The following is an 11,149-nucleotide window of genomic DNA, read 5'->3' as shown; positions in this document are numbered from 1 at the left end:
TAAATATCGCAGTTCATATGTGCACTTCATTCTGCTTACAGCCAGGCTCCCTAAGGTGGGCAGGAGTACTGTGTCCCAAAAGAGAAAGTTACTGAAGTCCTTTCAAAATCAACTAAAAAGGCATCACATTTAAAGAAACCTTCGCAGTATAATCTAATAGTTCCCCAGCTCTACCACTGCGCTCACTAACAAGACACACAAATACAAAACCAAAGAAAACCATAGAAAGTCCCGTGAGGTGCACACTGAGAAAACGATGCTAGACCCAATTATAGAACCTAAAAGCATAAACTGGATTTACTCTTATTACCTGACCCCAGTAAACATTGTAAACATTACTGAATGGTCATCAATGTTTCTCATTTGCACCATACCCAGCTGAGAACAGGCCAGCTTCCCATGCAGAGTCAAGGACGTCGTGTCTACAGTGCAAATCAATGTCATGCTACTAATCCAGTGACTCTCAATCTTCCTAATGCCGCGACCCTTTAATACAGTTCCTCATGTTGTGGTGACCCCCAACCATAAGATTATTTTCATTGCTACTTCATAACTGTAATTTTGCTACTATTATGAATCGTAATGTAAATATCTGATATGCAGGATGTATTTTCATTGTTACAAATTGAGCATAATTAAAGCCTAGTGGTTAATCACAAAAACAACATGTAATTATATATGTGTTTTCTGATGGTCTTAGGCGACCCCAGTGAAAGGGTCATTTGACCCTCAAAGGGGTCGCAACCCACAGGTTGAGAACCACTGTACTAATCTAAGTAATCTAACACATTCTCTAGGAAGTTAATTTGATGCTGAAAATATGAACATTGCTACTCACATGTGCCCTTAAATATCACAAAAATCAGAGAGAAATTTAAAAATGCATTAACTTTGTCACAATCTCAAATATTATCAAATTAGTTAATTTGATAATATTAAAGGAGTCCTCAGGTCCTAAGGACTCCTTTTTGTTCTATTTCTAAATTGAGGAATTGTGCTACAATAAACTAGGACGTTCATTTGCATGAGAAGAGCCCAGGAGATTGTTAATAAGAACTGTTCATTACCCCTATCCATTTGATTCTGATTCAGTAGATCTGGGTTGGCACCCAGGAATATACATTTTTAATAAGTACTCTAATGTACTTATAGAGTCTAGGAAACTTCATAGTCTGCACCTTGAAAAATTCTGGATGCTTCATTTCTAAGATTCCTTCCAGGTATAAAATGCTTAGGCCTTGTAGAGCAGAAAGTGGTAAAGAGGGCAGAGAAGTATACATGAGTGATGATGTGTAGAGGAAGGACACATTATAAAAAATAAATGCAAGATTCACTTATTTGTCAACACATATTGCCAATATGCCACCCAAAGTACACATAACTGGTGATAGGAGATGAAAGGGAGCTCCCAATTTGCTGGCAGTGACAGGTAATAAAAATGAAGAGGCAGTAATGAAGATGGGTCGTCATAGAGGAGAACTAAAAAGGGGGCGGGTGGAGGTGGTGAGGGGTAAACTGGAAAAGTCTGTGGCATGCTGGCTCCGCCCTGTTCTGGAGGGTGGGGCAGAGCCGTATATAAGTGCCGTAGTCCTGCTGGACATTCTTTTTCCAATGGGGTTTGTCACCAGAACACGGGTGTCCTGAAAACCACCACTAAATCAAACCCAAAATGGGGAAGGAAAAGACTCACATCAACATTGAAGTCATTGGACACAGAGATTCTGGCAAGTCTACCACTGGCCATCTGATCTACAAATGTGGTGGGATCAACCATTGAAAAGAACCATTGAAAATTTTGAGAAGGAGGCTGCTGAGATGGGGAAGGGCTCCTGCAAGGATGCCTGTGTCTTGGATAAACTGAAAGCTGAACGTGAGCGTGGCATCTCCATTGATATCTCCCTGTGGAAATTCGAGACCAGCAAATATTATGTGACATCACTGATGCCCCAGGACATAGAGACTTCAAAAACATGATTTTAGGCACATCTCAGGCTGATTGTGCTGTCCTGATGGTTGCTGCAGGTGGTTTTGAAGCAGATATCTCTAAGAATGGACAGAACCGTGAGCATGCCCTTCTGCCTACACACTGGGTGTGAAACAGCTGATTGTTGGTGCTAACAAAATGGATTCCACTGAGCCGCCCTCCAGCCAGAAAAGATATGAGGAAATTGTTAAGAAAATTGGCTACAACCCTGACACAGTAGCCTTTGTGCCAATTTCTGGTTGGCATGGTGACAACATGCTGGAGCCAAGTGCCAATAAGCCTTGGTTCAAGGGATGGGAGGTCACCCAAAATATGGCAATGACAGTGGAACCGCAATGCTTGAAGCTCTGGATTGCATCCTGCCACCAAGTCATCCAACTGACAAGCCCCTGTGTCTGCCCCTCCAAGATGTCTACAAAACTGGCGGTATTGGTCCTGTCCCTGTGGGCACCACGTGGAAACTGGTGTTCTCAAACCCAGCATGGTGGTCACCTTTGTTCCAGTCAATATTACAACTGAAGTCTATTAAATGCACCATGAAGGTTTGAGTGAAACTCTTCCTGGGGACAATGTGAGCTTCAATGTCAAGAACATGTCTGTCAAAGAAGTTCTCTGTGGCAGTGTGGATGGTGACAACAAAAAATGACCCACCAGTGGAAGCAGCCGGCTTCACAGCTCAGGTGATTATCCTGAGCCACCCAGGCCAGGCCAGTGCTGGAGATGCCCCTGTGCTGGATTGTCACACAACTCATAATTGCTTGCAGATTTGCTGAGCTGAAAAGGCCCCCATCATCCTCACCTCTTGATAGTCTCATTCTTGTATAATTCCCTCATCTTGAGTAGGGGTGAGATCTTCGACTTGTTTCTAATAACTTCAGTACAGCAATGATTGGTGTACATAAATTACATGTGTGTAATTATGTTATATAAACTTATAATGCCTGTCTTGATGAAAGACTGTCTCTCCCTCGCTGGTTTTGAGGAAGCAAGTGGCCATATTGGAAAAGTCCACAGGGCAAAGGACTGAGGGCAGCCCCCAGCAAACAACCAGCAAGAACTTGGGCCCTCGGTCCACCCACTCAAAAGGAACTGAATGCTGCTAGCACCACACGAGCTAGGAAGTGGATCCTTACCCAGTCAAGTCTCAGATGAGAATGCAGCCCCAGCTAACAACCCTAACTGCAGGCTTGTAAGACCCTGAAGAGAGGACTTAGTTAAGCCATGCTCAGTCACTTCATTCCCAGAAACTGTGAGATAATAAATGTGTGATGTGTTAAGCTACTAAATTTGTGGTAATATTGTGATGCAACAATACCTAACTAATATGCATAAAGTAGGATTATATCAAAACATTAAAAGGTAACTATCTCAGTTTGAGGCCTGACCACTTGATCATCTAGGCAGGATGTGCCGAGTAGAGGTTTGAACACCAAATTTCAAACCATTTCCCATACCTGTCTTCAGGATTTAAAAGGGTTGAGGTTGAAGAGGCCAGAGTCGGAGACTGAAGAGAGGACTTTGTTGAAGAGCTATCAATTTGCTGAGAGCTTTAATTTCTGCTGCCAGGGGGGAACAGGTGGAAGGTTTTACCTAGTGACAGGGCCTTCAAAGAAACCATTTGGGTAGCTTGACACATGACCCCAGCTCTGACAGAGCTAAAGGTGAGAGAATTGATAAAGGAGACTGTGTCAGCAGAGCAGAGGGCCTTTATTAGGAATCAACTGTGGCCTATCAACAGAGAGCCAAACGTGTGTCTACCTTTCCTGTGGACAGGATGTGGGCCAAAAAGAGAGTTGATGTAGAGTTGTTCTGAGTCCTGCCTAAGAGGTTAATATGGCGTGGTGAGATGACTTAGCTAAGGAAGGCTGAAGTGCACCAGCAGATGCCCAGGGGACTAGGAAGAACTTGGAAACCACCAGACAAAGAGTTGCATCAGCCCAAGTTAGGTGACTTGCAGGGAGACACGTCCAGTAATGGGAAGTTCTCCAGAGAACCCACAAACTATTCATTAGAAGTAGAGTCAGCTTTAAACATGTGCCAAGTCCAGAGAGTGCCAACTCAGAGTAACCTAGTCACGTAAAATCTTTCCTCATCTTTTACATATTTTTCCTCCTCTCTTCTTCCACCACCACTCCCTTGATGCTGGAGGAGTCAGAAACCATGGTTAGCCAATTGTGGGTAGAGGAGGGACACAGGCAAGCAGATAGCCTCCCCTTTAGCATCAAACCAGAGCTGGGGAGAGGAGAAGCTTTAACTTTGTACGAAGTCTTTAATTATGACACTGACTAGACATATTAATTACTGAATATTTTAAGCCAAAAAGATGTCTTATTATCTAATAGTGAGCAGTAAACTACAAGTTTGCCCTATATTCTATTCAACAGCAAAAATTCTAGAGCTCTACTAAATAGTCTATAAGAGCAGTTGTGGGCGAGAAATAGCTGTTTATGATTGCATCCTGCTCTATCGATGTCTTTCTGTGCTTTTCTCATGCAAATAAACTTCATGAAAGTTCTCACAAGTCGTCTCATGTAATGCTAACACATTTATCGATAACAGTTTGAATGAATTATAAACCTATTTGAACTGTTGATGGGCAAACTTTTATTTACTATCCGATTTCATTTGCTTGTTTTGCCATTTTGAGCAATAAGTTTTATATTAAACAATTCACCAACTAACATCCATGTACATATATATTTAAAATATTGATGCTTTTCATTTCTATAGATATTTCCAAGAATGAAAGTTTCTGTATATTTGTGTGTGTGCATAGTCCCCCAAAAGTGTATACATACTTTAACAGCTGATAGCTCAATTTTGAACATAAAATGTATTTTAATAAAAATTGCCTGATAATTATTCAGAGTTTGTGTATACATTTTTTTAGACAACACACACACACACACACACACACACACACACCACATACATGTAAACACTTCACATTTCTACCAATAATAAATTAAAGTGATTTTTCATTGTGTCTGTTACAATAGTATATATGTTAAAACTCTTTAAATTTTTATCAGTCTAATGGGTGCAAAATGAAAATCACTTATATTAATTTGTATTTCTTTGAAGAACAGTGAATCGTAGCATTCCATGATTTTACAGAACACAAATTCTTAGATTGGAAGAAGTTTTTATAAAGATATATTAAAATTTTTACCAAGACTTTCTAAACCTGAAACCAAGAGAAGTTTGACTGACTTGCCAGGGTCACACAGCTTCTCATTGGCAAACTCCAATTAAACATTGCAAGTGTGGTCTCTTATCTTTCAAAGCAGTGTTCCTTTAATCACAATCCACTCTTTATCAGGGAAATGTTTTATTAGCGAATAAATAAGAGGTATAGATAATAAGCACCATAAGTTCCAAGAATGAGGAGAGAGGTCCCTATAAAGCTATAAAGTAAATGTTTAGAAAGGATTTTTTTAAAACGTTATTTGAGAGAGAGTATGAGTCAAAGAATATGGCATACATAGGAGTTTTTGTAATGGAATGACAAAAGATAAGGTTGTAAAGGTAGGCTTAAAATAGATTTTACTTTCAATACCATGTATTTGTACATTACAGTATATCATAGAGAAAGATGAATCATTTTTGGATGGGAACATAGATTAACAAACAGTATTTTAGAGAAAGTGATATAGAATGTCTATACAGAAGAGTTATTTTAAAATACTGAAATGTCCTTTGATAGATGATTGGATAAAAATGTGGCACGTATGTACAGTGAAATACTACTCAGCCATCAGAAAAGATGGAATGCTGCCATTTATGACATTGATGGATCTTATGAATATCATGCTAAGCAAAATAAGTCAGACAGAAAAAGTAAAAAACCACACATATGCCTTTTGAGGATAATTAAGAACAGTATTAAATGGTATCAGTGTTAAAATAACTAAGACATGATCCGTGACCATGTCCTGTGGTTCAGTTGGTTGGGCGCATCCTGTGCAAGGAAAGGCAGCATATTCGATTCCTGGTCAGGGCACATGCCCAGGATTCCCAATGGAGGATGTGCAGGAGGCAACTAATCGATTTCCACTCTCACGTCAATGTTTCTTACTCTTCCTCTCCCTTCTTCTCTCTCTAAAAATCAATGGGAAAATAAATAAATAAATAAATAAATAAATAAAAATAAGAAAGACGTGGTAGGAATAAAATAATTTTATGTTACCCAGCTTCACCTCCTTAAATATTATAGAAAACTCTACAAAATGCTTTAAAACAGTGAAAGCAGTGAAAGGAAAATAAAAAACAAAAACAAAGAGTCAGACTTGGAAAATAAGAAGATTGAGAGTCTATAAGATTGTAAAAGGAAGCACGGAGTGAGCCGGCAGGAGAACAGGACCTCTGAGGATATTTAACTATACAATACAAATAAGAATAAGCTCTGTTTTAGCAGGGTGAGGTCAACATAAGACATTTTTATTCCTTAGACATTATTAAAAATAATCTCAGAAAGTGGTTTACATTCACACATGAGAAATTTATAATTTAATTTCAAATCTACAAAAGTTATTATGCATCTAGTATGTGCCAAAGATTTTGACATATGTTAGCTAATAAAGCTTATGAAACATGATTTTTATTTTCACGTGACAAAGTTTTTAAGATAAATAGACGTTTGATTACATTGCTTTATTAGCAACAGCACTTGCTAGTAAAACATCACTTTTGTAGTGACAATGTAGTGATCAGTTATTACGGGTCACATACTATGCTCCACATCTTTTAATATTTCTGGTTATATTTTTAAGACTAAATTTATGACAGTATCCAACGCTCAACTAAATTTTAAGTTCTATCAGGTCAAATAAATATATACATTTATTATGCACATGTATTACTATTTAATGTACCTAACACCTACTAAACGAGCTGTCTTTAAGTTTAGTATAACATCTGGAATCAAACTACTGTGGTTCAAATTCTGGGACCACAATTGACTAGCTGTGTGATTTTGAGCAAGTTATTTAATCTGAGCCTAATTTTCAAATCTGCCAAATTAGGATAATTAAGAATTTACTTCAGAGTGTTGTAAAGAATAGTAACTGAGATGCTGTGTGTCATGCTGTTTAGCACATAATTGGCATATAACACATGCTAGTGATTAGTATTAAAGTAGGAAGGTAGTTCAAACATTTTTAATGTAACATAAGTCCTTAAATTCAAAATATAGAAATTAGGACAGGTGCAAAAAGCCCAGCGATTGACAGGACTTTTAGGGAAAAAAAGAGCAAGTTATTTTGCTTCTGGGGGCTTATTTTATCATTTGTAAAACATTTAAAATAGATAAACATTTTTCAAAGTCCTTTCATATTCTATTGTTCTTTGATTCTTTCACGTAAAGAGTGTTCCTGCCTCTAATCACAAGTTACAGCATCCATCTCACAAAGTGTGAAAGTCGAATGATGATAAACTCATAACCCTTTAGGCACCTGTTCCTTTTGTGCACTCATTGCCCGCCTCTCTAAGGAGACAGAAGCACAGTTAAATAAAGCTTATGGAAGAATGAGACATTGCCCCAAATAAGGCATTGTTTATTACTAAATGCAAAATATTGGCATATTGAAAAAGGAATAGGCAATCATCTCACGAAGAATTTGATGTCCTTCATTTGGAATAAATTTGCTAGGCAATGCTTTTATCACAGCAATTCAGGGGGAAAAAAGTAAGTGCCAAACATTTTCTCAAACACTTGATAAAAAAAAAGCTCCATCGAGGCAGATGTTAGCTAACATTTGCTCTGTCTTTTCCTTTCACATGTAACCATAAATCACATCTATCACAATTTTTAATTTAACACTGTTTAAACCTTTTAACATTTTCACTATGATGAAAGGATTATAATTTCTTAGATCTCTATAGTCCGGAGGAAGCTTTTTTCCTAATAAAATGTGTTCGAATCACTCGTATAAAATAAGTCTTGATCTCACAGATAGTAAAGGATGATAATAACACTGTTGTCTGGATCTCATTCCAACCACTTTGCTCAGTTTAATTGCAACAGATTCCATCATCGTTTCCAATTTGATTGTCTCTATCAAATATTTTTAAATCCCAGTTCGTGCCTTGGAGGGAAACCTTGCTTATTGGCCTCAAAATAATTATCAGCAGTCATCCGCGAAGCACAGCATGTATTGTACAAATATTTGGACTGATCATCTTGTTGTGCCAGGAACTTTCAAACATGTCTTGCTTCACACATGATTTGCCTTCTAAAAATATTGACAGCCACTGTTAACTTGACAAGAGAAGAAAAAAAAATAATTAGATGTGGGTGGGTGAAAGGGAGTGGTACTCAGTATTTGAAAGGCAATTTTGGACCATCACTATTTACAGAAAAATAGAAAATGTCAGAAGTAATGGGAATGTCATAATTCAACATTCAAAGAAATAAAGAAATAGGAATTAACAAGCCGAAAGTCCCTCTGATGAGTCCTCTCCTCTGGACATTTCCTGGTTCCCATTCTTCAAAGCTTGTTAATGGCAAAAGAAGTAATTTCATTGAGAGTCAAAGAAATGATGCTTCATTAGCTTAGCCTTTCTATTGGTAACCCATGAAAAGAGACACAAATAGGAGGGAGACTGAACAAATTGCTTCACCTCTTACACTTTAGTTTTCTCAACTGCAAAATAAGTGTTTTGACTAGACTGTTTTCATTGTCTACGCCAGCTATAATTTCTAGGATTTGTATATGCATGAGTGAATTGGCTGTCAAGAGAACTTAGTCATCCAAACAGCAGATTAAATTAGCTATAGCAATTTCTAAATCAGCAAAACAATTTTTTAAAAAATTTAACTGACTTGGCTTTTCTATTAGTTGAAGAGGATACATGTAAAGGATATGCATGATGTAGCCACAGAGATTTGAGTTAAAAACTTCCCCACGAGAACCAAATAAAAATAAATTGTATAGGTACATGATGATGGAATGGTACTCAGAGTGTGAAATATGACTTTGAAGATATGTGTTCAATGAAAGTATTAAGCAAGAGAGGGTAAATGATCATAAAAACCTTTTTCTTCTCTCTTTTTGAGTATCTACTATATGTTATAGATTAAATATTATGGGATATATTTATAGCAAAAAAATGTGAGATTTTTTAATGTTTATTTGGAGATTGATCATGTTAAATGCCCGAAGAATACACACAACATAATAGAATGTATTAAAGTGTATTTGATGGATGAATGTTGCAGGCTTCTAATATCTGGTGAATTAGTAATTTTTAAAGTAGCATATAGGCTACAATCAAGAGTCTAACTTTAGCACTTTGCAAGGTCCGGATTCATCTGCCATTAAGGAAAAAGTTTGAAATGTTTGCTGTCAAATATTGACTTCACAGCCTTTAATAGCAGAAATATTACTATTTATATTCTCATGAACTTGGAGTAACTGCATTATCAAAATTGATGTCTGGGCAAACTGTAATCATTATATAAATCAAATTTTAAAATGAAAGAATTAAAATAGAGATGTTCTTTTCACAATACCATAAGTTTCTATGACTATGAATCTTTCTAATACTTATAAACAGTGACAAAAACTTGAAATGTAACTGAGTCTTTCAATGGAGTTTGGCCAAAATAGGTGGTTGGTAAATGTGTTAACTAATGTTTAAGTAAATGATTTAATAAAATAGTATTAGAATAAGAGCCAGAAGACTCAATTCTACTGAAAAATCACATCTCTTTGAGATTTTATTTCTTCATATATAAAATCAGACTGATAATACTTGCCTTACCCACCTTAAAAGGCTGCTATAAATATCAGAAGAAATATTAGATGGAGCCTGGCCAGTGTTGCTCAGTGGTTGAGCACTGACCTATGAACCAGGAGGTAGAGGTTCGATTCTGATCAGGGCACATGCCCCAGGTGCTGACCAGATCTCCAGTGGGGAGCATGCAGGAGGCAGCTGATCAATGATTCTCTCTCATCATTGATGTTTCTATCTCTCCCTCTCCTTTCCTCACTCTGAAATCAATTTAAAAAATTAAAAAAAGAAATATTAGATGGAAAAGCAATTTAAAACTGAGGTGGAAATATAAACTAACCCTTTTGAGGCTAATAGGAAAAAGGCATACTCTTGACTACTTACAAACAATAAGCCAATATTTCATTTAGTTGAAACACCCAGAGGTTCAGAGGAAATTGATACTTATAAAGTGTTCACTTTGTAGAAGTGAATGAATACACCTCTGGAATGTGAGCTTCACATAGACTTTTTTTTTTATCAGCTGGACAAAGAGATGACAATAGTTCTCTTATTTCTTAGATTTATTGCACTAACTTCAATGGGGTTGTTTCTGCATCTGGGGAAGGAAAGGATTCTGCAAAAAAATGCATTTAACTCAACGATGGAATGATCCTTGGTGCTTTTATCCAAACAAACAAAAAAAACCCAAAGCAATTGTGAAAGGAAACCAAAGAAAATAGCCCCTCTATTATCTTTATTTTAGGTCAAGAAGCTATTTGGAAACAAGTCCCTGCATTTTGGCTCAAACCTAATAATATCACCCACTGAGCTCACCAGAATGGGAAATGCTAAGTTATGCATTCTAAATATCCACATTTCTTTTCCTTTATATGGCCAATGATCTCTGACCTAGACCACAATCTGGTAGTAAAAGGGGTGGAAATGAGTTCATAAAATAGGTCAATACCACTGTAGTGACTAGTACACATCTATTTTATTTCAACTTTTGCAAATATTGGAGATTCTTTAAAAAAAAACTTTTTAATATATGTTACCTTAAATTATTAAATTGTTTTTGGAACAAACAAAAAGGTAGTGTTATTAACCTATCTAAAAAAAAGCATCTCCTATCCAGCCAGCATGGCTCAGTGGTTGAGGATCGACCTATGAAACAGGAGGTCACAGTTAGATTCCTGGACAGGACACATGCCGGGTTGCGAGCTCGATTCCCCATGTGGGGGATGCAGGAGGCAGCCCATCAATGATTCTCATCATTGATATTTCTATCTCTCTCTCCCTCTCCCTATTTTTCTGGTATTTATTAAAGAAATCTAAAATACTAATTCAAAAGACATATGCACCCATATGTGCCCATGAACATTGCAACATTATTTACCATAGCACAGATATAGAATCAATAGATGAATGAATAAAGAAAAAGTGGTGGCA

General features: G+C 37.1%; 1 pseudogene; it reads left to right on the top strand.

Moving 5' to 3' along the window:
* The first annotated feature begins 1,521 nt into the window (after positions 1-1,521).
* Positions 1,522-2,809, top strand: LOC102766048 (annotated as a pseudogene).
* The last annotated feature ends 8,340 nt before the right edge of the window (positions 2,810-11,149 follow it).

This window comes from Myotis davidii, unplaced genomic scaffold, assembly GCF_000327345.1.
Source record: "Myotis davidii unplaced genomic scaffold, ASM32734v1 scaffold147, whole genome shotgun sequence".
Classification (NCBI taxonomy): domain Eukaryota; kingdom Metazoa; phylum Chordata; class Mammalia; order Chiroptera; family Vespertilionidae; genus Myotis; species Myotis davidii.
Note: the sequence above shows the minus strand (reverse complement) of the source record. Positions and strands in the feature narration are given on the sequence as shown.